The 27,774-nt window shown below is 46.8% G+C and overlaps 1 long non-coding RNA gene across 5 annotated transcripts in view; it reads right to left on the reverse strand.

The window, feature by feature from the left end:
* Positions 1-2,298: 2,298 nt before the first annotated feature.
* Positions 2,299-27,774, reverse strand: part of LOC103216587 (uncharacterized) — a 58,045-nt gene continuing 32,569 nt past the window's right edge. For 3 of the 5 annotated variants that reach the window (XR_012094057.1, XR_012094055.1, XR_012094056.1), the window contains 4 exons: positions 17,709-17,801; positions 17,045-17,159; positions 9,113-9,201; positions 7,191-7,978 (listed from right to left, as the gene is read on the reverse strand). This is a non-coding gene — a long non-coding RNA (uncharacterized lncRNA). Of the gene's footprint in view, positions 4,777-7,190; positions 7,979-9,112; positions 9,202-17,044; positions 17,160-17,708; positions 17,802-27,774 lie in introns of those variants that run through there. The other 2 variants (XR_012094054.1, XR_012094053.1) reach the window with 2 other exon arrangements.

Raw genomic sequence — 27,774 nt, forward strand, 5'->3', positions numbered from 1 at the left:
AAAAGAAAGAAATAAAAAAGACTCTTCACCAACAGGTTGGGAGTTAAAGGTCAAAGGTCAAATTATCATCAGGATGCCACCCCCATTCCAAGTCCAGTGACTCAGGTCAGGGGATGACAGATCCACACTGTAGACAGCCATGGAACATGCCTTCTGCTGGCTTCAACTGCTTGTTGTGAAACACTTTCACAAGGGCATGTTTCCCTCGGCATGGGACTGCTTTCCAGAACTTCATAGACACTTACATCTTCTGGACAAGTGCGTTTCACAGTGAGAGAATTCTGGGAGTTTGCCTACTCTCCCAGGCAACAGGATCGTGGTCACTGTTGGGCCTCCGTGTGGGTCAGTGTTGAAGAGAGATGCTAGACAAAGCATGCAGGCCTAAAGGCAAGGATTTCTAGAATTTCAAGAGCAGAGGGCAGGTAGGAGCCTGGGTTCCACGGAGGGAGGGAGAGTAGGTAGGCAGTGGTGGCTAGGGAGCAGAGACCAGCCCAAACAGGATTGAAGTGGGGTTAGAAGATTCCATGTGCTGGAGATGGGGACACACATTCCCCATCACATACATTCCGGATGAGAGGGGCCGCTGGCAGAACGTCTTAGGAGGGCACTGTGGCACTATCTAACAGAAGCTAAAGGGTACATAGCTGTTGACCTAACAACTCCACTTATGGGTGTTCATCTGACACACTCCCACATGTGTGCAAAGAGGTATTCACAAGGCATTCTTTATTTAGGTGAGAAATGAGATATCTCATTAGCCCATCTCACTGGGGGGCTGAGGCATCAGTCATACAATAAAATGCCAACATGTGATCCGGTCGAAGGAATGAGGCAGCCTCATGTAGGTGGATCTCTAACCTATATTAGGTTGAAAAGCAGAGCAAGTGAATGACAAGGTGCAGGATAATGTGCATAACATGCTCATATTTTAATAAGAAAATCCTATTGATGTGTGGGCTCGTGTATACATGGAAACACCTCTGGAAGGACAGCGAAGACGCTGGGGACAGTGATTGCCTCTGAGAAGGTAACTGGGAGGCTGGGGTGCCAGGAGGGAGGAAGATGGGCTTCTCACAGTATGTCCTTGGATTGCTTACGTTACTTTTACCATGTTCAGTGCACAACATATCAGATCCTTCTTTCATGCCCCCTCCCCTGTTCCCCCACAGCTGCAAGACAGGGAGGGAGTGATGGCCTGAGCTAGTGAGACATGGTACACGGGGCCTGACTGATGGCCCCTAGGTGAGGGTGTGGGTGAGGACACACCCATCGCGCCAGTGTCTGTTTTGTGCTGATGAACAGATTTGTCACTGGCACTTTTGCAAGACTGCAATGAAATTCTGGCTCAGGACACAGTCACCCAGCTGGGACCCCGAGGCTTTTGGAATTCACCCATGGACAGCTTGTCAGCAAATCTTTATGGAGCAACAACTCTGTGCTAGGTGCTGAGGACACAGTGATGAGCAAAACATGCGAAGACTGTGCCCTCTTCAACTTGGATGGCCGGGGGGGATTAGGAAAACAGATCGGTCAACAGACCCACAATACAGTCAGTGTTGTGTTCAAGTAGGCTATGCAGAGGGACAGGAGGGCCGGAGGGCTGCTTCATACAGGGTGAGGATGGAGGGGTTCTGAGGAAGGACGTCGAGGCTGAGACCCAAAAGGTGAAAAGGAGCTGATAGGGAGAGATGGGTGGCAGCCAGGAGTGAGCAGAATTCCAGGTGGAGGGACCGTGTTGGGAGGCCCCACGGAGGACAGTCTGGAAGGACTGAAGGGCAGCCAATGTGGCCAAAGAATAGTGAGTGTGAGAGAGGAAGAGCCAGGTGAGGTTGGTGGGGAGGCCATAGGAACGCCATGCTCCTGCTGCCCTGACTGTGGGGTACGGGGTGGCAGTCAGGCCCGTGGGTCACCCACCTTCTCAGGGCCTGACATTTGCCTTTTCTTGCCCTGCCCTTCCAGCTGGATGCAACCACTCCATGACTGCAGTGGAGGATGAGACCCCGGGATCAGTTCCTGCCCTGGCCACAGGCTTTGCTCACCATATGTTCTAGATGATCAGTATTTCTGCAACAACATCTTGCAGAAACAGTTTTAGTTCACCCATGCTGAGGTGGAGGCAGGGAAAACCAGGACTGAGTTGAAAATGTTCCAGGTTTCGTGTGCCTTTTCCATGTTCTAAATGATCAAGATTTCTGCAATAATATCCTGCAGAATTAGGTGATGTGGACAAGAGGGCTTCAGGGTGCATCAGGCAACATTATGTTTGGCCGTATGGGACAGAAAATGCCCGATCACGTAGCTTAAAGAAGATAGAGTTTTATTTTTGTAGATAAACAAAGTTTGGAGGTAAATCTAGACCCCTGAATTAGTCCTATATCATCCATAAGAAGCTACCGCATGGCCCAAGATGGCTGCTCAAATGCCAGCAATTGCATCTGCATTTCAGACAGGAGGAGGAATGTGTGGGGGAAAAGAAGGGTACACTTCTCTTTAAGATTTCTTCATGGAAATCATATATGATTTACTTTTGCCTGTATTTCATTGTCCAGAATTTATCCCAGGGCTGCCCCTAGCTGCAGGAAATCTGGGAAAGGTAGTTTTTATTTTGGGTGGCGATGTGCCAAGCTAAAAACATCAGGGGTTCCACGTTAAAGGAAGAAGAGGGAAATGAAGAATGCTAGACACTTAGCATTTTCTGCCACATCTGATCAAACAAATTTGAGAAATATTTGGTTAAACAAAGTGAAGTAGGCTTCTTTACTGCAGAATCTCTCAGGCTTTAGTGCGCTCACGGGCATTGCTAATCTGTAAAAGGGGCTGTAGTAGTATGTAGCCTTTCCAAAACATACTACGTTATAGAATTGGTGTGTGTGTGAAGCACTTTATGGAACTGGTGTTCTGCAGAGGATATTCGGGTAACGCAGTCCTTGATGAACTACAGAGTTCAAAACTAACCAAGCCAGGCAACACGCTTTCATTTTAAAGATTAATGCCATTCCTTCCATCAACCTAGACCACCTACCCTTGATCTGCCAGGCCCTGGCTAAGTGCTGAGAGAAGTTCCTCTGAGGTGGGTCTGAGCTCCATGTGGGGCCTCTTCCTGCTGGCAAAGGCTCCCCATGGAGGCTGCTCCACCAGACAGGCAGGGAAGGGCCTGTATCCATTCCTGAGGGCTGCCATGATGAAGGACCATGAACTGGGTGCCTTCAAACAAGGGAAATCTGTTCTCCCATGCTTCCGGAGGTCAGAAGTCTGGAATCAAGGCGTCAGCAGTGCATGTCCCCTCCGAAGGCTCTAGGGGAGGCTCCTTCTTGCCTCTTCCAGCCCTGGGGGGTTGCTGGCAATCTTGGCGCTCCTTGGTTTGCAGCTGTGTCACTCCGATCTGTGTGTGCGTTGTCCCATGGCGTTCTCCCTGTGTACGTGTGTCTCTGTGTCTTTGAATGGCTTTCTCCTCTTTGTGTGTCTGTGTCCAGATTTCTCTTGTCTTATGAGGACACCAGTCACTGGATTAGGGCCTGACTAAGTCCAGTGTTGCCTCATCTTTCCTTGATTACATCTGCAAAGAGCCTGTTTCCAAATAGCACAGAGGTACCCGAGGTTAGGACTTCAACAGATCTTTTAGGGGAACCCAATGCAACCTAAACAGACAGTTTTCCCTTTCAGCTCACACCTGAGCCAGCCTGGGGCCATGGAAAAGACCCAGCACTGACGCTGATCCTGCAGCTCTAACCTCCAGCAAATCGACAAATCCCGCTTATCTCTAATTTATTAGCCTTTGCATGAATCTAATGCCCTTCAGTGCAGAGCCCTACAAACACACACTGTTTTCCTACTGACTCCCAGCCAGGTATGTGGTGGGGGAGCTGGGCCAGCTGGCAGAGAGCATCACCCACAGCCAGGGAGGCAGGCAGAGATGTGGCCAAATTTTCTTCCTGGGTGCCTCCTCCTAGCCACAGGTGCTCCTTGGCAACTAGGCAGCGGGGCAAGCTGACTCTGCAGGCAGCCCAGGCCCACCTGGAGCCCATCTCCTGCCCTGGCCCTCCGACCTCATGCGGCTGCATCACGTTGAACAGCTTTGTAAGTGATGACCTGGGTTGGTAGTGATAGGGGCACTTCGATTCTATTAATTTCAACAACCATGGCCAGTTTGCTTTATCTGTGCATCACAAATTCCTACCTGTTCTTCAAGGCTGTATTAGCTCACTAGGGCTATTGTAACAAAGTACTACAAACTGGGTGTTTAAATGACAGAAATGTAATATCTCACAGTTCTGGGGGCTGGAAGTCTGAAATCCAGGTGTCAGCAGGGTTCTTTTTTGTTTTGTGGGATGAAGTCTCGCTCTGTCGCCCAGGCTGTCGTGCAACGGCACAATCTTAGCTCACTGCAACCTCCGCCTCCTGGATTCAAGCGATTCTCTTGCCTCAGCCTCCTGAGTAGCTGGGACTACAGGTGCACGCCACTACACCTGGCTACTTTTTGTATTTTTCTGTAGAGATGAGGTTTCACCATGTTGGTCAGGCTGGTCTCGAACTCCGGACCTCAGGTGATTCGCCTGTATTAACCTCCCAAAGTGCTGGGATTACAGGTGTGAGTCACCGTGCCTGGCCTGCTTCTTTTGGAGTTTCCTTCTTTCCTCCTTTTTGCTGGGAGGGAGAATTTGTTTGAGGTCTCTCCCTGGCTCTGGTGCTTTGCTGGCAATCTTTGGCGTCCCTTGGCTTGTAGCTGCATCAGCCCGGTCTCTGTCTTCATCTTCTTGTGTGTCTGTCTTCAAATTTCTGCTTTTTATAAGGACACAAGTTATATCGGATTGGGGTCCACCCTCTTCCACTATGACCTAATCTGAACGAATTACCTCTGCTATGCTTCTACTTCCAAATAAGATCACATTCTTAGGTACTACAGGTTAGGATTTGAACATCTGAATTTTGGGATGAACTCAATTTAGCTCATAACAGAGGCCCATCAGAAATCTCGCCTCCTCCAGGAAGCCTTCTGCACTCAAAATCATGCAATCTCCCTTTCTGGAACTCCCATAGCACATAATGGCTGAGGAACTCAGTGGCCCAGGGCCACTTGGGTATTTATATTGTGTCTCTCTGAGGCTGGACTCAACTCTGGGTTGATGACATTTATAGTTTTTGAACACAAGTGCAGCACAGCAGAAGCCATTTTATCTGATGTTATTAGGACTGGTAGTTGGGTAGTAAATTGAAAATCCAAAAGGAATGCCAGCAAGCAGCGTGGCTCAGCATGAGGTAGGCGGCAGATTGATGCAAGAGTAGACAGCAAAGGTTAACCACTGTGTTAGTGAAATCGACGTTGGCTAGGAGAGATTCTCCTGCACAAAAAAACAAACAGCAGCCACCAAAGCCCAAGAAGGATGAAATCCAGATGCGAAGTTATCCAACTTCCCATTGAGGGTGGATTTCTTTTTAAAGGAGCCATCAATACTCTGTGCCATTTAAGACTCCTATCTGGTTTGGGTGTCAAGGGAAGTGGCCATACAAGCTGTTTGGGACTCTAAAAGTGGAATGGAGTCCAGGACACAGTGAGGGGCCCCTAGGGAACCTGAATAATTTTGTTTTTGTTTTTTGAGATGGAGTCTTCCTCTGTTGCCCAGGCTGGAGTGCAGTGGCATGATCTTGGCTCACTGCAAACTCCACCTCCCGGGTTCAAGCGGTTCTCCTGCCTCAGCCTCCTGAGTAGCTGGGATTACATGTGTGTGCCACCACACCTGGCTAATTTTTGTATTTTTAGTAGAGACTGGGTTTTGCCATGTTAGCCAGGCTGGTCTCAAACTTCTGACCTCAGGTGATCTGCCCACCTTGGCCTCCCAAAGTACTGGGATTACAGGTGTAAGCCACTGCACCCTGCTGGGAACCTGAAAGATTCTGGAAAATAAAGTTGTCTTTTGAGAGTTAAACTATAAAACAAGCATAATAGGCCCAAAGCAGGGATTGGCAAAGACTTTGTTTCACCTGTTTCGCAGTGTCAACATACCCCCAAAAGACTGGCCATCAGAAGAGTGTGTGTGTGTGTGCGCGTGGGCGAGTGTGTGTGAATGTATGTATGTGTGTTGTGCATGGCAGTGTATGCATGTGAGTGTGAGCATGTCTGTCGGCATGTGGGCTTGGGTAATGTGTATGATCACGTGCATATGTGTGTGAATGGGTGTGGATGTGTGGACAGCCAGGGAGGCCAAGGAGAGGAAGAACATACTGCCTTTGCCTAGCAAGGTGTAGCAAAGCCAAGCAGTGTGTCCCTGGCTTTCTGCAGGGGAAAGAGGGGGACACTGGGCCAGAAACTCATGCTCCTGGCCTCTGCTGAATCTCTGTCCATTCAGGGGAGATATATGCATGAAGTCATTGCAATGTGACACCTCTGTACTCATCAGATCACCCACGTCATCTAATGCAGTCCCATCACATTCCAGACTCGCTCAGTGCTGCCATCAGCTCCCAGGAGCTCTCCCTCCAGGGAGGGAATGTGCCCACCAGCAGACACTCAGACAGAGCACGTGGGGACAGAGGCTGACAGCCTGCCTGGCCATTCCTCCTAGTTCCTCTCCTCGGACTAGCTGGTGTCCTTGTGCAAGTGACTTACCCTCTCTGAGGTTCAGTTCCCTCCTCTTTGAAGTGGGTTTAATAATAGTAGCTGCCACATAGGTTGTTGTGAGGATTGATGAGATTACCCATATCATGTGCTTAGCACAATGGCTAATGGACGGCAGGCCTTCCGAAAGTATAAGCTACCATCATAATGATCAATATGATAATAAATCAAAACATCCATATTGTTTTTCATATGTGCTCCAGCGGGCTGACTGGGAGCACAATCTGCCGTCCATCCTGTATCCTCAGAGCTGAGCTCAGGGCCTGGTGGACAGCATATGCTCAGGAAGTGTTTGTTGCAGAAATGAATGAATGAGTGAGTGAGTGAGTGGCAAGTCATGTTTCTAGGCCCATAGGTCCAGGGCTGATAGCTTTGCACAGGTGAGCCATTCTATACACTTGCACTTGGTGACTGGGCCACCTTTCCCTGGGGACAGCAGACCCCAATGAACTCTGGCACATTACTCATTCTTGGAGGGAGGCAGGAAGGGAAGGAATTTGGAGATGGAGCTCCCTGAGCAGCCACCTGGTCACCAGGTCAGGGCTTGGGCCATTATCACCAAACTTCTCAGGCTGTTGAAATGGGCCATTGATGTCTGCTTTTGTTTTATTTTAGTTTGGAGGGAAGCACAAGCATCACTGAGCAAAGTCAGTATCCTCCTATGCCTTGCTACTTATTGTAAGTGTGATTCATGGACCAGCAAAATGGACCTCATCTAGGAGCTTGTTGGAAATGCAGAATCTCAGCCCGACCTACGGAAGCAGAATCTACATGTTAACGAGATCCCCAGGGGCTGTGTGTGCATGTCAAAGTGTGAGAGTTTTCTGTCCTAGTGCCACTGCTTTGAGAACTACAGCTTGGTCATCTCTAGAAGAAAATCTAGCATTTGTGAGTTGCCACTTCTCCTGCACTCCAAAATGCACGTCCCAGTTCCTGACCCATTAGAATGAGGTTGTCCAGGGATGTATGGTGCTCTTGCTCCTTCTGGCCATCTCATCTCCCCTCTCCTCTTCTGAAGCTCTTACACTGGTCAGCAACTGGGCCCTTCTTTGCCTTTATGATGAGAAACTTCTCTGCTATTTGCTGATTGAACTGATATTTGTTTTCTTGAAAAGTGTGTTTTAATTCAAGACAGTTGTTGTTAAGGCAAATCTGTCTGCTGTGAGTTTTATCTCCTCTCTGTTGCTTCCTTGTGGTGCCACCCCAGGTCCTGGCATGCATCTTCTGGAGCCCAAGGGGCAAACAACACCCTTAGACTTCCAGACAATCCCCGGCTTCTCCTCCACGTCTTGCCTCATCTCTCCAGCTGTGCAGAGCTGGCACACGGGCATGCCCTGCCTGCATTCTTCCCAGCTCATACCTGCTCTGGAGAGAAGACAAACGTATGTCAATGACAACACATAAAACCCGATGACAGCCCAAGAACTCCTAAATCTTCCAAATTGCCGTCTGCACTTCCTCTCTCTTTATATCCTGGCATGCCTGAGCTGACCCGCCCCCCGGATCCAGTCCCAGCAGCTGTAATCATGTGTTCGCGTCTCCCAGCTGCTTTGGTAAACGCTGGGGTTCCAGGTACCAGCCTCTTCCCGGCTGCACCTCTCCAGAGTTGGAGACAGCTAAGGCGTGAGGGTCCCTGGGAATTGGGAACAGAGGACAGGGCCCAGAGCACCTCCAGACCCAAGTGTCCTTTGACTTTCCACGTGGAAAACCAAGAAATGACTAAATCCAGTGAATTAGCCACAGGAATCCCACTGCAGGAAAAAAGAGAATCCCTGGTTGGAAGAGTTATGGCAAAGAGACAGCGCCTCCTTCTCCAGCAGCTCTATGCTAAATACGGAAACTCCAAAGAAGGGTTACAATTTTCCTTGAGCATCTGGAAATTAGGTTCTGCTCTCAGGCTCAAGTTAAAAACAGTGGTTGGAATTCTAGTGTCAACTTTGCCAGATAAGGGGGGATTGGGGGAGCTCCTTGGTGGTGAAGTGACATCCTGGCTGGCCTCTGTGCCTCAGTATTGGTGAAGGACTTTGGGAAACAAAGGCTCCAGGACAGCCCATTTGCTCATCACAGGTGCAAAGAGGCCAATACTTGGCCTCCAACCTTTTTTAAAACTCTAGAGAAGAATCTTTCACTTTGGCTGGGGAGAAGCAAAGGCATTTAATAACTCATTTCTTAATGAAGAATGAATCATTTTTAAAAGCTTTCCGCCTCTTTTACCCACTGACCCCATAATTAGAAAAAGCATTCATTTCCTTTTTACTGCTGGCTCCCTAAAGCGAGATCTAGTGGTCAGGGACTATCAGGAAACAGAAGCACACTCAAATTAGGATGCTTTAAGGAGTCCCTTAAAAAAAAAATGTGTATCCTGCCCACACCTGCCTTGACTAAGGTGTGGGCAGGGTATAGGGAAACTGAAAGGGCTGGTGCAATATCCTGGAGCTGGGATCTCAGTGCAGGGCTCTTACCACCCCTGAGCGTAAAGTGCTGACAGGAGAGAGTTACCAAGTCTGGAAGGAGACAGTCAAGTGGAGAGGTGGCATTGACAGGAGCTGGGATCATCAGCTGAGGCATGCGGCCAACCTGAGATGACCCTGTGAGAACAGAGACAGAGGAATAAATATGCCAACTTCACTGACCGACTTCCTTCTAGTCTATCAGAGACCCCATTGACCAGACCCAGCCCAGAGCCAGAGGGGGAGCAGTCTATTACTATAGGACAGACAGGTCAGTCTCGTGGGGTAGAGAGCAGCGTGGAGAGGGGCAAAGGGTGGATCTGGAGAGGCTGAGAGGAGCCACCTGGGACCAGAGCTGCTCTTACATTCCCTCTGCACGCCGCCTGATGCATTCCTTCTTAAAACTGCTGCCATGCAAGCATCTTGTCATTTTGCTCTGGAGCACCCGTTTGTGGTTGTCATTATTATATATTGCCTGGATCTGTCTTCTGCCAAGCCGGCTTGTAAGCCCTTAGAGACAGAGATTGTGTCTCTCTTGGATTTACCCACCGCCCTGGGGTACATATGTTCCAAGTCTCCTTTGGCTTTTTACGTGGAAAACCAACCAAGAAATGAATAAATCCAGTGAATTAACCACAGGAATCCCATGGCAGGACAAAAGAGAATTCTCAGTTGGGAGAGTTGTGGCAAAGAGAGAGTACCTCCTTCCCAAGCAGCACAACATATATACAAAACATATGGACAAGTGCGTGTGTGTGTGCTTGCGTATCAGTGAGGAGAGGTCAGGTGACGCTGCAGGTAACCACCACCTTATCTCAGCAGCGTTATACAATAAATACTCTCTTTTATTCACATTACCTGTCCATTGCAGGTCAACACGGAGTGGTGTGCGTGTCATAGTTAGTTTGGGACCCCCGATGGTGTCTTCTCAACACACACATCCCCAATTACAACAGAAGAGAGAGTATGGAGTGAATTACTCACTGGCCCAATGTGTCCCTTCTGTACACATTTCATGGGCCAAAGTGGGCTTGTGGCCATGCCTAACTGTCACAGCCAGGGAAGGAGGAGCCTCACCCGCTCAGAAAGCAGGGAACTAGAGACATTTGGTGAGCAGTCTCCCAAAGTGGCTGAGGTTGGTCTCTACCAGGGATCCATGGAGGAATGAATAATTTTGAATTAAATGGAACAGTGGGTGTCAATACAAATTAAATGAATAAAAAAATCTATGCCTTTTGACATAGGAATTCAAATCAGTCAACTCAGCAACAGAAAAAAATTAGTCAATCAAGTGTCCAGGAATTATAGAAACCAAATGATTTGTAAGATACAGACTAGTTTATATTACAAGACCCCATTTCTGACTGGTTTCAGCATAGCCTATGTTGTTTGACATGAATTGTGCCTGGGATGTGGATTCTTCATTGGGGGAGAATCAAATTCTCCCCCAATTCAATTATGTTATTGTTTTCCAGATTCTCATGTCCTTGGCTATTCTTTAAGACTCGGACAGACAGATAAAGATCCGCTCATTGATCCTGATGCCCTCTGTGGCTCAGCTCCAAAGAGGACATAGCGGCTGCCACATCCGCTTCCCTGCCTTTTGTGGGACATCCCCATGCATGGCATTCTGCACTACCCCCAGGTATTGGTTCATAAAATTGCCTTATCCTGAGCCCTCCAAAATCCCTGGACCTTACAGGAAATCATCTCACCTCAAAAGCAGAAAAGGGTGAAAAAACATTTTCAGAGCTGGGCAATCACTTTGTTGAAAAAATTGAAACCAAGTTTTCAGGAGTATTTTCAAAAGCAGAAGAGCATGTTCACTCGTCTTTAGAAACTGTCTATACCTAAAAACTGTTTAGGTAGTGATGCAGGTTGGCTGAGTTATCATCAAATTGTCTCAGCCACTTGGCTTCCCAAAGAAATTGCCTTGAAAAATCATGAAGAGACTGAGACTAAAGATGTAAGAGATGGCAATATTTTTTTTTAAAAACAAACAAGACCAAAAAACTACGATCTCTCTTCTCTGTTCCCTCCTATTTTTAAGTAATCTTTTGCACATCATGAACCCTGAAAACAAATGCTAATACTGCTTCCTCAGAGTAAATTGTCAAAGTAATTTTGATGGCTGGACTTAGGCAGATGGACATTTTATTTACAATGCCAAGCCAGATATCCTGGGATAAACACTAATTCATGAGATCTCTAAGGACTTCTGTGTGCCTAGAAGAGAAACATGAAAATGATCCTGTGACTGAAAAGGTGCATGATCTCATTGAGAAAGTTATTGTCGCAGTAATCTTACAAGCCTACAAAAGTTGGGTGACTAGCAAGGTCCTTCCCTGTCTTCTGAGGGGTCTGGGTCAATTCAGCTCTGGGACCTTCTTAAGGGCCCTTTGAGGTCCTGTCATCTTCAGTATTTTTTAGCAACTCACATTCTGATATGACCTGCCAGGGAGAGGGTGAAAATGATCAGCAATGCCAACTTCCATTGTTATAATTCCTTTTCCTGATGGTAAAAGTAGGACACGCTCATTGCAGAGAATTTGGAAAATATGAAATAAAAAGAAAATAAAAGGTAACCATATTTTCCCACCCACTGATAATCACCATCAACTTTCTGATGACTTCCTCTTCCTTTTTAAGCTTCAGTTTTCCGTGTTTTGATTTTTAAATTATTTCAATCATGCTTTCATCCTTATTTATTGAGAGCATACTATTGTTCTGTTCCCATCATCAGTGATGTAGGGGTAGAATAAATAATGTCCTGTTCTCATGGAGATGAAATAATATCAGAGACAGTTACTAAAATTCAGAGGGCAGAAAGACCATGGGAAAATCTTCAAACACTTGGAAGTTAAATGGCATACTTCTAAATAATTCATGGGTCAAAGAAGGAGTCTCAAAGGGAATTAAAAACACATAGAACTCTGAGATGCAGCTAAAGCAGTGCTGAGAGGAAAATTTATAACACTAAATGCTAACATTAGAAGAGGAAACATCTGAAATCAATAATTGAAGTTCTCACTTCATAAAACTAGAAAAATAAGAAGAAAATTACACCCAAAGCAAGCAGAAGAAAGGAAATAAAAATAGGAGCAGAAATAAATTGAAACTAGGAAAATAATAGAGAAAAATCAATAAAACAAAAAGATTGTTCTTCAAAAAAACCAATAAAATGGATACATCTCTAGCAAGACTGACAAAAATAAAAAGAGAGAAGACATATTACCACAATCTCAGAGCTGAGACAGAGGATATCACTACAAATCCTGTAGTTGCTAAAAATATGATGAGCAGATGCTTTGAACAACTTTATGCTCATAAATTCAACAACTTAAAAGGAATGAACCAATTCTGTAAATACTGCAACCTATCAAAACCCAACCCAGATGAAACAGACAATCTGAATAGCTCAAAAACTAGGAAAGAAATGGACTTTGTAATTTAAAAAGCTTCAGAGATGGTTTTTCTGGAGAATTCTTAAAAAAAAAAAAAAAACATGGAATTTTACACCATGTTATTCAGAAACTAGAAGAGAAGGGAATACTTCCCAATTTATTTTATGAAGCTGGTTTAACCTTGATTCCAAAGCCAGATAAAGATTGTACAAGAAAAGAAAATCACAGACCAGCATCTCTCATGAACTTAGATGCAAAAATCCTCAACAAAATATTAGCAAATCAAATCCAGAGGAATGCACATACCTTAGGGAGGCAGGGGTGACTTAACAAAATGAGCTAAGACTTGCACATTTAGACAGACTTAGTTTCAATTACCAGCTTCCCATGTGATACAATAACTCAACCTCAGTTTACCTATCTGTAATACAGGGGCAACACACATATTTTAGGATTGGTTCGTGTATCTAGTAAATGAAATTATTATTATATGAATGAAATTATTATTATGTCAAAAAAAGTCAATGGAAGTTATATTATTTTGTCATATTTCTTTTTTTTTTTTTCTTTTTTTGATAGAGATAGGGTTTTGCCATGTTGGCCAGGCTGGTATCGAACTCCTGAGCTCAAGTGATCCACCTGCCTTGGCCTTCCAAAGGGGATTACAGGTGTGAGCCAACACGCCCACCAGGTTTTCTCTTATGGAGGAACTAAATGTTACAGCAATAGCTGGTATTTTGTTATGGCAGACCGAGCTGACTAATACAGTCATGGCCCTTAAACGTGGCCCACGAGACCCTGCACCTTCTGGCCTCCCCTCTTTCTGATCGCTACCGTGACCTTTCCTCTGTGGCCCACTCTCTCCAGCACCACAGGCTTCCTTGGTATTCTCTGAATGACACGAGCACATTCCTACCCCAGAGCCTTTGCACTCTCATCTCCCCAGACAGCCTCACTCTTCCTCCACGGAAATTTCCCTCATTTCCTTCAAGCTTTTGTTCAAAAAGCTTCAGCCTTCTCAATGAGGCTGACCCTGAAAACTCTTTACAACTCACCTTCCCCCATTGAGCACTTCAACCCCCCTTACACGTTCTACTTAAAAAACAAAAATCTTCCCACATATTGATCACTTCCTAACATATGGTATCATGTATTTGTGATATTGTCTATTGCCTGTCACCATCTGAAAAATGATAAGCTCCAGAAAATCAGGTATACGGGTCTCTGTTTTGTTCACTGAATCATTCCAAGTGCCTAGGACTCTGGCTGACACATATTTCCTGCTCCAGAAAACCTGTTGGCTGAGTGAATGAACCTCTTCCCCCAGCGAGCGAGCCTGTCGGCCGAGGAGACCGCACCATACCAGGATTTCCCAGCAGGTGGCAGCCGACGCACGCCAGAGACGGCTGGGCGCCCACACTTTGAACTCAAGGTTCTTCCAATTAAGTGCAAAATAAGGAGCCAGGAGAGTCATCACGTTTGGCTTACTCCCGACGCAGACTTGCACTGGAGGTTGTGTGGAGGCGATGAGCCAGTGAGCTGATAAAGCCTTTATCTAATACAGGAGGCTGTTTACCCACAATTCAGGGGTAAAAAAATGTAAACAGCTGTTGAGATGAAAGAAGGTCAGAGTCCTCCCACGGTGGGGAAAAGGGGCAGAAGAAAGCCTGTGGCCACGGATTGGCATTACTCCTGCAGATGGAAAAGTGACATTGGACAACTACTCAGGGAAAAAGGTGAGCCCCTAACACACCGCCGGTGCCGTGGACATTTCTAGTCTTATTATTATTATTATTTTTTGAGACGGAGTTTTGCTCCTGTTGCCCAGGCTGGAGTGCAGTGGTGTGATCTCAGCTCAGGCAACCTCCGCCTCCCGGGTTCAAGGGATTCTCCTGACTTTGCCTCCTGAGTAGCTGGAATTATAGGCACCCGCCACCACGCCCAGCTACTTTTTTTGTATTTTTAGTAGAGAGGGGGTTTCACCAGGTTGGCCAGGCTGGTCTCAAACTCCTGACCTCAGGTGATCCACCCGCCTTGGCTTCCCAAAGTGCTGGGATTACAGGCATGAGCCACCACACCTGGCCTAATCTTACTGTTAACACACCAGAAGATACTTTGTTATGAAACCTTGAATCTCCCTGTGGGCCTCTGCCAAGCTGCTCTCCTCCCAGGTGCTTCTGTTATCCATCCAGTCATGGAATTGAGTTGCAGTGGTAAGGAACCCTTTGAAAGCCAAGTGCAAGGTGAACCTGCCTTCCAGCAAATTCAGCATTTGAGTGTATCCATTTAGTGGGAGGCTGCCAGGCAGAAATTGCATGATAATCTGAGTCTACAAGCCCAGAAAAAATCCATGTCAGCTGATCAACCTAGTAACTATCACAGTGACTACAAGAGCTAGCATCCATTGAGCACTGCCTGTGTACCAGGCATGTGCTGGAGATGTTTACCTGCACTATCTTATTCATTGTCAGTGCCAGTCTCTGAAGTTCACCCTCTTCTCATCCCCAACTCACAGATGACACGAGAGAGGTTGTCACTAGCCCACGGACCCAGTTCGGTGCTTCGGAGTTCACCCTCACCCCTGCAGGGGAGGCCGCTGAGATGTACCAAGGTGTCCTGATAGACCTCAGAGAACATCTAGTCCACCACTCAGTGTTGACAGATGGGTAAGCTGAGGCCCAGAGAGGGGAAGGGACTGGCTAAGTTTACACAGAAGCCTGCCCAGTCCCTGTGCAGGAAGAGCAACCCAGTGCCTTTAACATTCCCAACCAATGTCAGGAGGTCAAGCACAGGCCTTTATTATTTATTTGTTTGCTTGTTTATTTAGAGACAGGGTCTCGCTCTGTTGCCCAGGCTGGAGTGCAGTGATGCGACCATAGTTCACTGCAGCCTCGAACTCTTGGACTCAAGCAATCCTCCCTCCTCAGCACTCCCCATCCCCAGTAGCTGGAACTACAGGCACCTGCGTCATCATGTTGTATTGCTATGTTGCCCAGGCTGATCTCGAACTCCTGAGCTCAAGTGATCTTCTCACCTCGACCTCCCAAAGTGCTGGGATTACAGGTGTGAGTCACCATGCCCGGCCAATCGCAAGCTTTTAGTTTGCTTTCCTCAGATTCCACATTTGCTTCAGTCCTTGCTGGCACTGAACACTTTTGCATAAGAGCTTGTGAAAATAACACCACCTCTCATTTTAGGAGTTTTATCAACTAGTAGACTGTCCAGCTGGAATCACTGGCCTCTCATAATGTGAATTCTGGCTTCTGTGGCTATTAGCTGGTGACTTTGGTCAAGCCACTCAACTCTGAGCTGGTTTGTTCATTGGTAAAATGGGGGTAGCAATATATATTCATGAAAGGCTAGATTCTAAGCTAGTGCTGTCCCATACAAATGTAATGGTAGCCACATATGTAATTTTAAATTTTCTAATAGCCACATCAAAAAAAAAAAAAAAAAAAAAGGAAAGGGTGAACCAAAGCACACACCGTGATTAATTGTCATAAATTGTTTCATTGAATGCAGTAGCTTCCAAATACCATCATTTCAACGTCTAGTCAATATCCAATTGTTAATGCGATACTTCGTTTCATTTTCACATGAAGTCTTCAAGATGGGGTGTGTGTTTTGCACTTACAGCACATCTCAATTTGGACTGGTCACGTGGCAAGGGGCTGCTGTGTGGGACAGGACTGTTTTCCGCCTCCATAGCATTTTGAGCACGTGGCTCTGTGCTTTAGGAGGATCTTTGTATCTACACCTTGTCTGTAGATGGTCATCATTTGCGACCCTAACAGAACAGAGATGGCCTTCTTCCTGGCCTAACAAGTCCCCAGTACTCCCCTGTCATCAGTAGGCCTCTGGGCTGTCTTTGAAAACCTTCCCTTCCGAGATAGGTTTCCTCCAACACCACAAACAGGTCTTTCCCATTCTCTGCAAATGTTCATGTCCATTTTGTCCTTGATGTGGTGGAAGTGTTCTTAATAACTGCACAGCAGACTAAGATACAGTAAGAGAGAGGAATGCAGAGGATGGTGGGGTGATGCGGGAGGTGGAGAGATCACATCCTCCCTCGGGATGGGCTTGGTATTGTGGCACCCTGGGGCTCAGGGATCTGGTCTGTGGAATGTTGTCTTTGCTTGCCAGCTTAGAGCCCCACCTCGCCGCGCCCAGCTCGACTCTGTGGCCTCAACGGAAACACCCTCATTACAGGAGTGCCCCACCTCCGTGACCGCGACTTATATTTGATAATAAGCAGGTATAAGGGGTGCAATTGTGCATGGGCCGTGCTCAGAGAAACATGAAAAGGCTCAAGCCATGCTTCACCCTCAGGGGCCTGAGCTGGGAGATGGGAGCCAGCGTCTGGTTGGGTTCTCCTGACAGCAATGGTCACTGTGGCTCGTGGAGAGTGACAAATGCAGGTGGGGTAGCTCAGACACAGGGCTCTAGGCTCTCCAGCAGGTCTAGGGGTGGTAGAGACCCCTCTAACTCTCCCCTCACTCCAGCTCCCAGACAGTTCCTTCCTTTGTATTTTTTCTGGAAGGTAGAGGTTGAGGGCCAGAGCTCTGCATTCAGCCTACCTGGGTTCACATTCCAGCTCTGCCACGTCCTGTGTGGCTTTGGTGAGTGATCCAACCTCTCTCTGCATTGGTGTCTTCCTCTATGAGTGGGGTGGTAACTCCTTCTTGGGGTTTTCTGAGTAATAAATGAGGTAATAAACAGGAGACTCAGCATCAGACCAGTGTACCATGATTATATTTTACAGGGAGAGACCTGGTTCCTAGTACTTTGGCTTGTCCAGAATAGAGGCATCTTATTTTCCCCAATCAATTAATTTTATAGTTAAAAAATACAATATTAATAAAATCTATGCTGACAGGGAACAATCTCTGAGATGTACTCTGAAGTGAAAAAAGCAAAGTGTATAATATAGGCCAACATGGGACATAGACACGTGGCCTGTGTTTGGGATGGCACAAAAGTTACTGGTAATGGGTGACTGGGGAGGGGAGCTGGAGACAGCAGTGCGAGAGAGCTTGACTTTTCATTCTCTAGCCCCTTGTAATATTCCCATTTTACCAGGAGTATGTATTCCTGCTTTTTTTTTGTTGTTGTGAACATGAATTAATTTTTTCAATTAAAAAAAAAAAAACTAATTCAAATATCCCCCCCACCCCCACCAATGATAAATGGTCATTGTAAAAAATTTCCCAGTTCTGAAGAGAGAGCCTGAAAATGCTGTACCATTTCATTGCTGGGTGTTAGAAGATCCAGGGTCCCTGCCTGGGAAGATGGTTTGCTCCGAAATTCATTTTCCATGTATCACCATTTAAGCATCTGTCGGGGTTTAACTGGGGTGAGAGGAAAGCAGCTACTCACGCATGTAACACGTATGCACCCAGCAAACATAGCGCTTCCCTCTCACACACGCACGCACGCATGCACACACACACTTACACAACCTAAGGACTACACATGCACCCCTCACCAACCAAACCACTTCATACCCACATACTAACAAATGAGCCACTTCACCTATCCGCATCCAACCCCAAAAGCCCTTTACACCCACAAACACACAACGCCCACCCCGACAACCAAGCACTCCACACACAACAGTCTTTACACACATGCACCCAACGACCAAAGTACTTCACACATGCAACCCAGAGATCAGAAGCGCTTCACGCATCTGCCCAATAAGCAAAGCACTTAATATACACACGCACAGAGCTTTACACACATACGCACCCCAACCAAAGGGTCCACACACACACTCACATGCCCCAACGCCCAAAGCACTTCACACACACACCCACATGCACACCCAAACAGCTTTACTCCTTCAACCAACGTGCATCATACACAGTCCCCAACAACCAAAATATTTTACCCCCATGCACCCCAACAGCCAATGCTCTCCATACAGACCCCCCTTCAAAAGCCCAAAGCGCTTCAATTGGTTTGATGCAGAGGTAGATACTTGAACACCAAGACATTAGACTGCGACTTTCTTTTCAGATTAATGAGCAGAAAAAGATTGGAGGAGGGAGGGGGCGAGAATGGCGGGAGAGAGCAATTACACCCAAATCTTTTCTCTGTTGATTAGGGATTCCTTCTCTAGCCTGCTTTGGCTCCAGCTAAATCTTTTTCTAATGAGATGTGGCTTATCCAGATCAAGGCCCTGAGAAAAAAGTTGCAATTAACTTTAAGAAGAAAAAGAGTGAGTGAGAAAAGGAAGGAAGAGTGGAGGGGGCGGCCAGGGGTAGGGGGTGGGGGCAGGGCCAGGGGCCTGGATGATCAGGCTGGGAGGAGCCCAGGGGCTGGAGCAGGCTCCCAGCAGGTGGAGGGGCGCAGGCCCCGGCTGTGCTTCCGGAGTTTAGGGAACGGCCCTGTGATGCCTCTGCCAGCCTGGGTCAGGCCTCGTGGCCACTTCAGGCTCAAATCAAGGTGCAGGAATGGTGAGTGCCCTCGGGTTTTGGCTTTCCCGGCTCTGCACCCCAATCCCTGGCAGCGGCCTCTCTCCTTTCTGTCTGCCTACCCTCTGGAGGACATGGGCCCTCCTCTGTCCACCCAGAACCTCGGGTGGTGTCTGGTCAGCACTGACTCTGCTCTTGGGAGCTGGTGGGTTCAGCAGTCCTCCGGCGGCCGGGAGCCATGGGTTTGGCCTGGGCCTCAGCACTGATGGCTGCCGCCGAGGTCCCCCCGACTTGCCTCACTCTTTCCATCTGGGAGTGAGGTCTTGAGTTATTTTAATGTGAGTCACTTAGAAGGGTGGACAGGGCCTAGGACTGAAGGAGACACTTCATATTGAGATGCTAAAAACACCTCATGATCCTAGAACTGACATAGATTGACCTTTCTGTGTTTCTCTCTGGATAAAATCAAGCTAGACCCAGTCACAGCTGACGAATAGTCACTTCCTCTCTCTGATGCTCAGTTTCTTCACCTGTTAAGAAAACGAAAGAAGTGGGGCAGTGGATCTCCAGAGCCTCTGCCAATCCTGACACCCCCAGATCCAACAGAAGGCACAGATGCAGACTCCACGTGTCATGATTTGAGTACCCACGGCTCCCTCCCTGATTCCCAAGCTCTGCTCGGCACATTCGAGGGACGCTTACACCTTCCTGAAAGTTGTTTTCCGTGCAGAGATTGGTTTTTGCCCTATTTGGCAAGAAATATCCAGCAATGCCTGAAGGCAGCTTTCACAAATCTTGAGGTCTCTAACCTGGCACTTGTGGTGGGGTCTCGGCTAATAACTGGACATCTGTATGCCAGCCGAGCTGGGGAGCCCGAGCCTGGATCGGATGGAGTTAGGATGGGTGGGGTGGATGGGGGGCAGGAGTGGGCTGCAGTCTCCTTTCTCTTTGGTCACACACAGCCAGGTATGCGGAAGGGGTCTGGGCAGATTATTTAAAGCTGAAGTCCTTTATTTTCCTACCCACAGCATTTCCTTTTCCCGTTCTGTGCATCTCCCTGTGCAAATTAAAAGGGATTTTGATGGCACGCTGGTGACTCCATGGGATAAAGTGAATCTGGGTCTCTGCAACTTGCTTGACTTCCAAAGAAGCAGGGCCCTTGCATGTTGGTGGCCACCCACACACACGGGCTTCCTCCGTGGGATGTCTGGGTGACCCCTTGCCAAATAAGCCCCGCGGGCCTGGGCACAGATGAGTTGGGCCCGTCTTTCCTGTGTCTAAGTTCTAGAGAGGTCACACAAGTCCCCACCTCCAAGCCCCAAGAATTTCCTTCAAGCCTGGTTCCCGGGTCCCCAGCCAGCCCTCCCTTCTGTCCCTGCCCTCCACAGTATTGGTTGCTGGAGACAATCTGGGCTTTCTCCTGTGTCTCTCTGGCTGTCGCCAATGTAATAAGCATATGTGCTAGAAATCCTAGCTGCAGTGCTAAGTTAGAAATTCTTCTTAAACATATAGCAAGGTCAGATGAAGGGGGAAAAAATAGAAAACAAAACACAAAACCCTGAAACAGAAATTGGACACAGGAGGGCAGATGTAGACTGAACAGGAAGTGCTGGCCCGAGGCTAAATGAAACAGCTGTCACCATTGTTCTGGACTGAAAACTGCCTTTGCAAACTCCATGCGGTCCAGGCTCAGAAAGCAGATGTTAATAATTACAGCACATGAAACGAAGGGCACAGGATTAGGCAAGTGACGAAAAAGAAATGGTACCAGTAGATTTATAACTCGCCTAGGCAAATCTGCTTGCTGGTGTGGGGGGTGGGCTGGGCGGCTTCCCTGCAGAGGCCCCTCCTCAACCCCCTTCCTAGTTTGGCATTTTGGCTTCCGGGATGATCTCAGAATTTGGGGATTGTTTTATGGTGGGGGGCCATGGAGACCCATTCAAGCTGCCTTTCCAGGGACCCCATGACTCCAGGGCCATAGACGGTTGCCTCTGACCTACAGGAAAAAGGATAAAATCTCTAATGCTCAGCCCAGGTACAAAAAGGGGATCTGTGGGCAGAAAATCACTGGATGGGTTGCTGCAAGCCGGGACTCATGCGGACACAAAGCTGGGCAGCCATTCTTGGAGCTCTTGTTTTTACCAAAGGGTTCACGTCTAAAATCCAGGAGCTCAAGTTCTTTGCAGCTGAAATTGATTCACACTTTAAAATCAGCCAGACCCTAGCGCCTTGGCAAGGGAGCTCAAGGAGGATGTTGGGACACTTAAAGAAAGTCAGCAAGGCGAGTTTCTTGGGCTAATTACATAAGTAGAAAAGGCAGAGTCTTCATGTGTTTTCTGAACATTCCTCAGTGCTTTTCCATGTGAGCCAGAATTGTAAAAAACAAAACAAAACAACACACTCGCATCCACAAAAATTCCTCCCATCCCACCACCCCCTGGAAAGGACGTCTCTAGGAAAGGTTAGGAAGAAGGTAAAGCATGTGTTTGGCATCTTTATGCCTGATATGGAAACCATATGCTTAAATACACTAGCAAACATACTTAATATAACACTCTCTTTTATTAAATGTGGTTTTATAAACGCTCTCCCCAGCCAGGGCACCTTCCCCATGCTGGAGGCTGGAACTTGGCAAAATAATCTTCCCACTGTTACATCTATTGATACACATTTTTTGAAAATGAGTCTCGGACCCTTGGAAAATAGACTGGTTCTGATTATTATTGCAAGAGGGAAGGGGCACACGAGGGCATCTTTTTTCCTCTGATAAATTAAAAGAACTGTAACGGGTGCTTTCTGCAACCTGTAAAAGGGCAGAGCCATCTGTGATTCATTTAGCAGCTCCTTATAGAAGATTTATTTGATTAATTCGGTCAGAAGAGAGAGAATATGGATTTTCCCCTTCTCTGAAAGGCACATATACACTCACACATGCACACATGCACCCACCCATGGGTAGACATCTCAGGAATGAAAAATGACTAATCGTGTTATTGGAACTGGCGAACACGGGGCCTCAGTGGTGAGATAGCAAGCTCCTGCCCTGCCAATGGGAGGGCCAGTTACAGAAGAGATTTAATATCCTCAGGCCCAATGCCATCAAAGAGTGAGCCCAGAGGATAATACCATGAACTACTGGATCACTTTGCTTAGGCATTGATTACTGGGTGCCAGGCACTGTGTTGAGCATTTTGAATGCATTATCTCATTACATCATCACAATGACCCTTGCGGGAGGTACTGTCGCCATCACCACTTTATAGACTGGGAGATGGCCCCATTCCCGGCAGGCCTCAGCTCAAAATTCTTTTCACTTTTTCCAGTGAAATTTTGCTTTCTCAGTCCTCCGTGCCTACAGCAGACAGATGGAGGCCACGCCTTACATTTATCTAGTGGTGGGTAATCTTGGAAGGGGTTATCCGCATTGGCTGTGCTTTATCCCTATAGGTTTCAGTTCAGTGTTGATTAGAGAAACACTTTCCTTTAGGCTTATCTCTAGTCTCAAGGAGAGCTCTGGCCTCCTCTGGCCTTTGTTGCCTCTAACTTACGTGACCCAACCCTATAAGCAATCATCTCTAGACCACTGTCAATTCCTGGTTGGGGGAGGTAGTAACTGCCCCTTAGAGAGGTCCTTGCAAAGGGCAAAGAAAACAGTACAGGTGAAAGGAATCATAAAAGCACACAAGATCTGACCCAAAGAAGACTTTGGATGTCAATGTCAGGAGTGGCAAATATATGGTAAGTAAATGTGTCACTGCTCTCTTTCCCTTGCTCACAGCAGACATTGCTAATTGATCCCAGCTCTGTCTTCTACTAAGCCTCAAAATCCTCAATACAGAACTCCAGTCAGCCTCTACCAATAGATCAGAATTAGCAAAAATAGTTGAAAGCTGTTTGCAGTCCCTTTCAGTTGAATGTTTCATTTTGTGGAGGGAGAAACAGGGACCCAGAAAGAAGTCAGCTACAAAAGCAGTCAGAGGTGGTCAGTTCTCAGCCTCAGATCTCTGACTTTCTCTGCCTGGTATTTTCAGCACCCACACCAGTGGGGCCAGTCCAAGCCAGGGTGCAGTGGGTCAGAAGCCTCTGTATTTTGCTGGGTCTCTGCTGTCACCCCCTCCCTGCAATAGAACGTCACTGAAGCTGCTCTGCAGACAGGATAAAAGGCATCCTTTTGAAGGCTGCAGAAGATTGAAATCTTTGTGACTTTAAAATAATTAACCCCAAACCAGGATGGAGTGGGGCAGCCTGAGCCCATGATCTGTTACAATCCAGGGTCTAAGATTCTAGAAAGAGGTAGAAGTTTTCATTTTGGAAATACTGGCATCAGTAGACGCTCCTCATTCTCTCACTGGCTGGACCACAGGAAATGCCTAGATCAAAGACAACCAGGACTCAATAGGCTTAAGGTATTGAGGGCTTGTCTCGGCTGCGAGGCTGTCACCCCGGCCCTCAGACTTTTCAGCTGGGCGGAATTTTTCTGTGGAAAGAATAACAGGATTTTGTGAAAGGAAGAAGGAGGCTTCAAGTTCAGAAGTTCCCTCCAGAGCTCTTTCCTGCTGCTCCCTTGCTAGGACCTAATCTTCAATGTTTCTCAGCCCGACATAGCTCAAGGGGGATTTTGTGGCTCACTACTTAGTTCTGTTGAATATCTGATTGGTGGAGACAAGCTTTTCCATAGAAGAATAAGACTGAGTACCAGGACTTAGGTTCAGAGAATCAGAGGGTGAGTCTGAAATCCAACATATTTGGAAGGGAGGCAGTCATGGCACATTCAGTATGAAGAGCGTTTTCACTATCCCATTGGCAGGGTTACCTGTGGGGTCTTTAGGGGACCTGCTTAAAGAATAGACAAGAATTGTGTGCAACTTGCCTCTCAGCTCTTGGGTTGATCCTGGTACTTCTGCTATTTTTGAGGAGGCTTGAAAACACTTTGTTTAAACCTGCCTTCTACAATCCTGTGTATACTATGAATTTCCATTATCTAAGAAGAAAATTTTGCTAACTGAATCAAACTCTAGCCCAGCCTAACTTCTTGAAAAGATCACAAATATTGAACTAGTGAGGTCCCAAATACTGAGGATTTTACAGGGCCCAAATGCCGCCCCTTGAGGGGGTTTGTTGACCAACATCATTTGTTGAAAGAATATGCTTGTATCACAGAAGTGATTTTCCAGAATGTTCCTGACTGGGTGACAGTTCAGAGAAGGAGCGAAGTTGGGGGGCAGGTAATGAACAGAGAAGGTCCTCTGTGTACCTTTTTCTTTTTTTTTCTTTTTCTTGAGACGTAGTCTCACTCTGTCGCCCAGGCTGGAGTTCAGTGGCGCGATCTCAGCTCACTGCAAGCTCCGCCTCCCGGGTTCAAGTGATCCTCCTGCCTCAGCCTCCTGAGTAGCTGGGGATTACAGGCACCCATCACCACAACTGGCTTTTTTCTTTTTTTGTATTTTTAGCAGAGACATGTTTTTGCCATGTTGGCCAGGCTGGTCTCGAACTCCTGACCTCGGATCATCCACCTGCCTCAACCTCCCAAAGTGCTGGGATTATAGGTGGGAGCCACCATGCCTCGTCCCTCCCTGTGCCATTTCTGATTCCACTTATGGATAAACAAGCAGGCTGAGGTGGGTATGCATTACCCTGAAGACACAACTCAAAAGAGGACTGTGTGCCTCTGGGAATTTCACTTAGTGGCCAACCAGATCTTCACTAGATGTGTGACTTTGGACAAGTTAGATAACATCTCCTATTTCCTTCTCTGTAAAACAGGAGTAACAATAGCACCTACCTCACAAGGTTGTTGTGAGGATTAAATGAGATAAAGCACTTAGAATAGGGACTGGCACAAAGTACCAAGAAAATATTATCTCCCCAATGTCCATTGGCTGATGAATGGATAAAGAAAATGTGGTCTATCGATGCAATGGAATATTATTCACCCATAAAAATAAATGAAGTGCTGATACACAGTACCATGTAGACGAACGTGGAAGACATTATGTTGAATGAAAGAAGTCAGACACAAAAGGCCATCTATTGTATGGTTTCATTTATATGAAATATCTAGAATAGGCAAATCTACAGAGACAAAAAGCAGAATCACGATTTCTTAGGGCTGGTAGGGGATGGGAGGACGGGGAAGTAACAGCTAAAGGGTATGGGATTTCTTTTTGAGATAATGGAAATGTTTGAAAATGGACTGTGGTGATGGTGGCACATATCTGTGAATATACTCAAAACCATTCCATTATATACACTTTGAATGACTTGTATGGGATGTGAATTATATCTTAATAAAGCTGTTTAAAAGAAAACTTTTCTTTTAGGTGAGTGTGGTTACAAAAACGGGATGATGGAGCCTTTGACAACTAGAGAGCGGTTGCTCTACCTACAGACATTCAGATAGAAAAGAAAAACATGCCTGTGGGCCAAACTCCGCCTCAGTTTCCCCATCTGCTAGACAGATAGTTCCTCCCTCAAAGGGCTGTTGGAAGGAAAAATGAGATAATTCATCTACAGCACTTAGCATGGAGCCTGGCATATTCCAGGCACTCAGGAGGTAGCAGTGGCATTGCCATTATTCTTTTAGACTCTAGAATTCCATGCTGGAGGAGTTTGGGGGGCAGACTGGCTGGAAAGGAAGTGGGTAACTAGGGGTCATGTCCTGAAGCTACATTTGCAAATGAAGCCTACTGCATTAGCTTAGGTCATATGTTACAATGAAAAAGACATTTGCAAAGTGTTCTACACATGCCTTTATTCACACTTTCATAGGGTTGAAAACACACCTGTAATCAAATAATAACATTATGATTAAAGTTGAAGTGTCTTTGATGAGAGGCCCATGAGGATTTTGGAAGAATTTAAGTCCCTCTGATCCCTGAAAACTGATCCCATAGGTGCCTGATCCCATAGGTGCCTGATTCCACAGGTGCCTGATCCCATAGGTGCCTGATCCCATAGGTGCCTGATTCCACAGGTGCCTGATCCCACAGGTGCCTGATCCCATAGGTGCCTGATCCCACAGGTGCCTGATTCCACAGGTGCCTGATCCCATAGGTGCCTGATCCCATAGGTGCCTGATTCCATAGGTGCCTGATTCCATAAGTGCCACTACTATTGTTAGAATTAATATTTAAGTGACCACATGTGAAGGGCACTGGACAGAGTGAAGAGGCTGGGCTCTTGACTTGACTCAGCCACTCACCAAATGTGCAACTTAAGGAAAATACTGTTATTTCCCTGGACTTCAGTGTTTTCAACTATAGGATGAGAAGATGGTGGGTGCAACCTCTGAATATCCTTCAAGCAAAAAACTTCAGGATCCATGATAATGGCCCAAATCTTATCACTGCCTAGGTAAGCCAGATTGGACTGCCTGAAGGATGTCTCCCATAGACTGGAACTTGTCCTTTCTATTCCAAGGGTCTTGAGTTCTAGAATTCCAGGCCAAAGCTCACAGCACGCTTGCTAGAGAAGAGCCTCACCACTACCTCCATTCTGATTCCCCCTTAGGCTGAAGTGCCAACATGGTTAATCCTCTCTCTGGGGCTGGAGACACTGAATTGAAAAGTATCACCCCTAAATTCATGTCTACTGGATCCTGTGAGAGTGACCTTATTTGGAAATAGGGTCTTTGGAGATGTAATCAAGTTAAGATGAAGTCATACTGGATTAGGGTAGCTCTTAATCTAATGATTGGAGTCCTGCTAAGAAGAGGGAAATGTGGAAGATGTGACACAGAGGGGAGAATGCCATGTGTAAGTGGAAGCAGAGACTGAAGTGAAGCTGCCGCAAGCCAAGGAAGTCAGAGTGCTAGCACCAATGACTAGAAGAGAGACATGGAACAGCAATGTGATCATCCCAAGGGCACGGCCAGAATTTCGTGGCATCAGTGATGCTGTAGCTCACGCATCTGAACTTGCTTCACACAGTCCCGGAGCAGCTTCTACACCCCACCAGCTTTCTGGTACTCCATGTTTTAGGGGCCAGACACCAACTGGACAGTACCCAAAAGCTGTCCTATTCTCCTTCCCTAATTTGACTTGGTGCTGAGCCTCGCCTGTGGGTTCTGCAGCAGTGAGAAAGGATGGGGCTGAAGGCTTGGCAGTTCCTCAGGCATGAGGGATAACCATGGTTATTGAAGAAGAATGTCTAATGACACAGAAAAGTGCTCATGGTTCATTTGTTCATTCATTCAACAAATATTAGTATTACTTGAGCACCCGCTCTGTCACAGGCACTGTCTCGGGCTCTGGAGGTGGAGCACTGCTGGTGGGAATGGGGATGAGCCAGTCCAGGGATCCTGGGGCTCCAGGGTTGGCTGAGATTGTTCTGTGGATCCCTGAGCATTTTTGCAATCTCTTAATATCTAATGGAGATTGTATAGTTACTCCCAGCAAGATCACTTGGGCTGACATGTCACCTTCCTTTGCAGGAATCTGGAATGACATCAGCTGGAAACGGTGATGCTAAATATCTTGTGGTGGTCAGAAGCTGCCTGAAAGATAGGACTGCAGTTAGAAATAAGTTTCTTTTCTTTTCTTTTTTTTTTTTTTTAAGATGGAGTTTCATTCTTGTTGTCCAGGCTGGAGTGCAATGGCACGATCTTGGCTCACTGCAAACTCCACCTCCTGGATTCAAGTGATTCTTCTGCCTCAGCCACCCGAGTAGCTGGGATTACAGGCAACCGTCACCATGCCTGGCTAATGTTTGTATTTTTAGTAGAGACAGTGTTTTGCCATGTTGGCCAGGCTGGTTTCGAACTCCTGACCTCAGGTGATCTGCTTGCCTTGGACTCCCAAAGTGCTGGGATTACAGGCATGAGCCACCATGCCCGGCCAAGTTAGAATTAAGTTTTTAAAATAGGAAAGCAATTAATACATTATAAGTGCCTT

The sequence above is a fragment of the Chlorocebus sabaeus genome, chromosome 9, assembly GCF_047675955.1.
Source record: "Chlorocebus sabaeus isolate Y175 chromosome 9, mChlSab1.0.hap1, whole genome shotgun sequence".
Classification (NCBI taxonomy): Eukaryota; Metazoa; Chordata; class Mammalia; order Primates; family Cercopithecidae; genus Chlorocebus; species Chlorocebus sabaeus.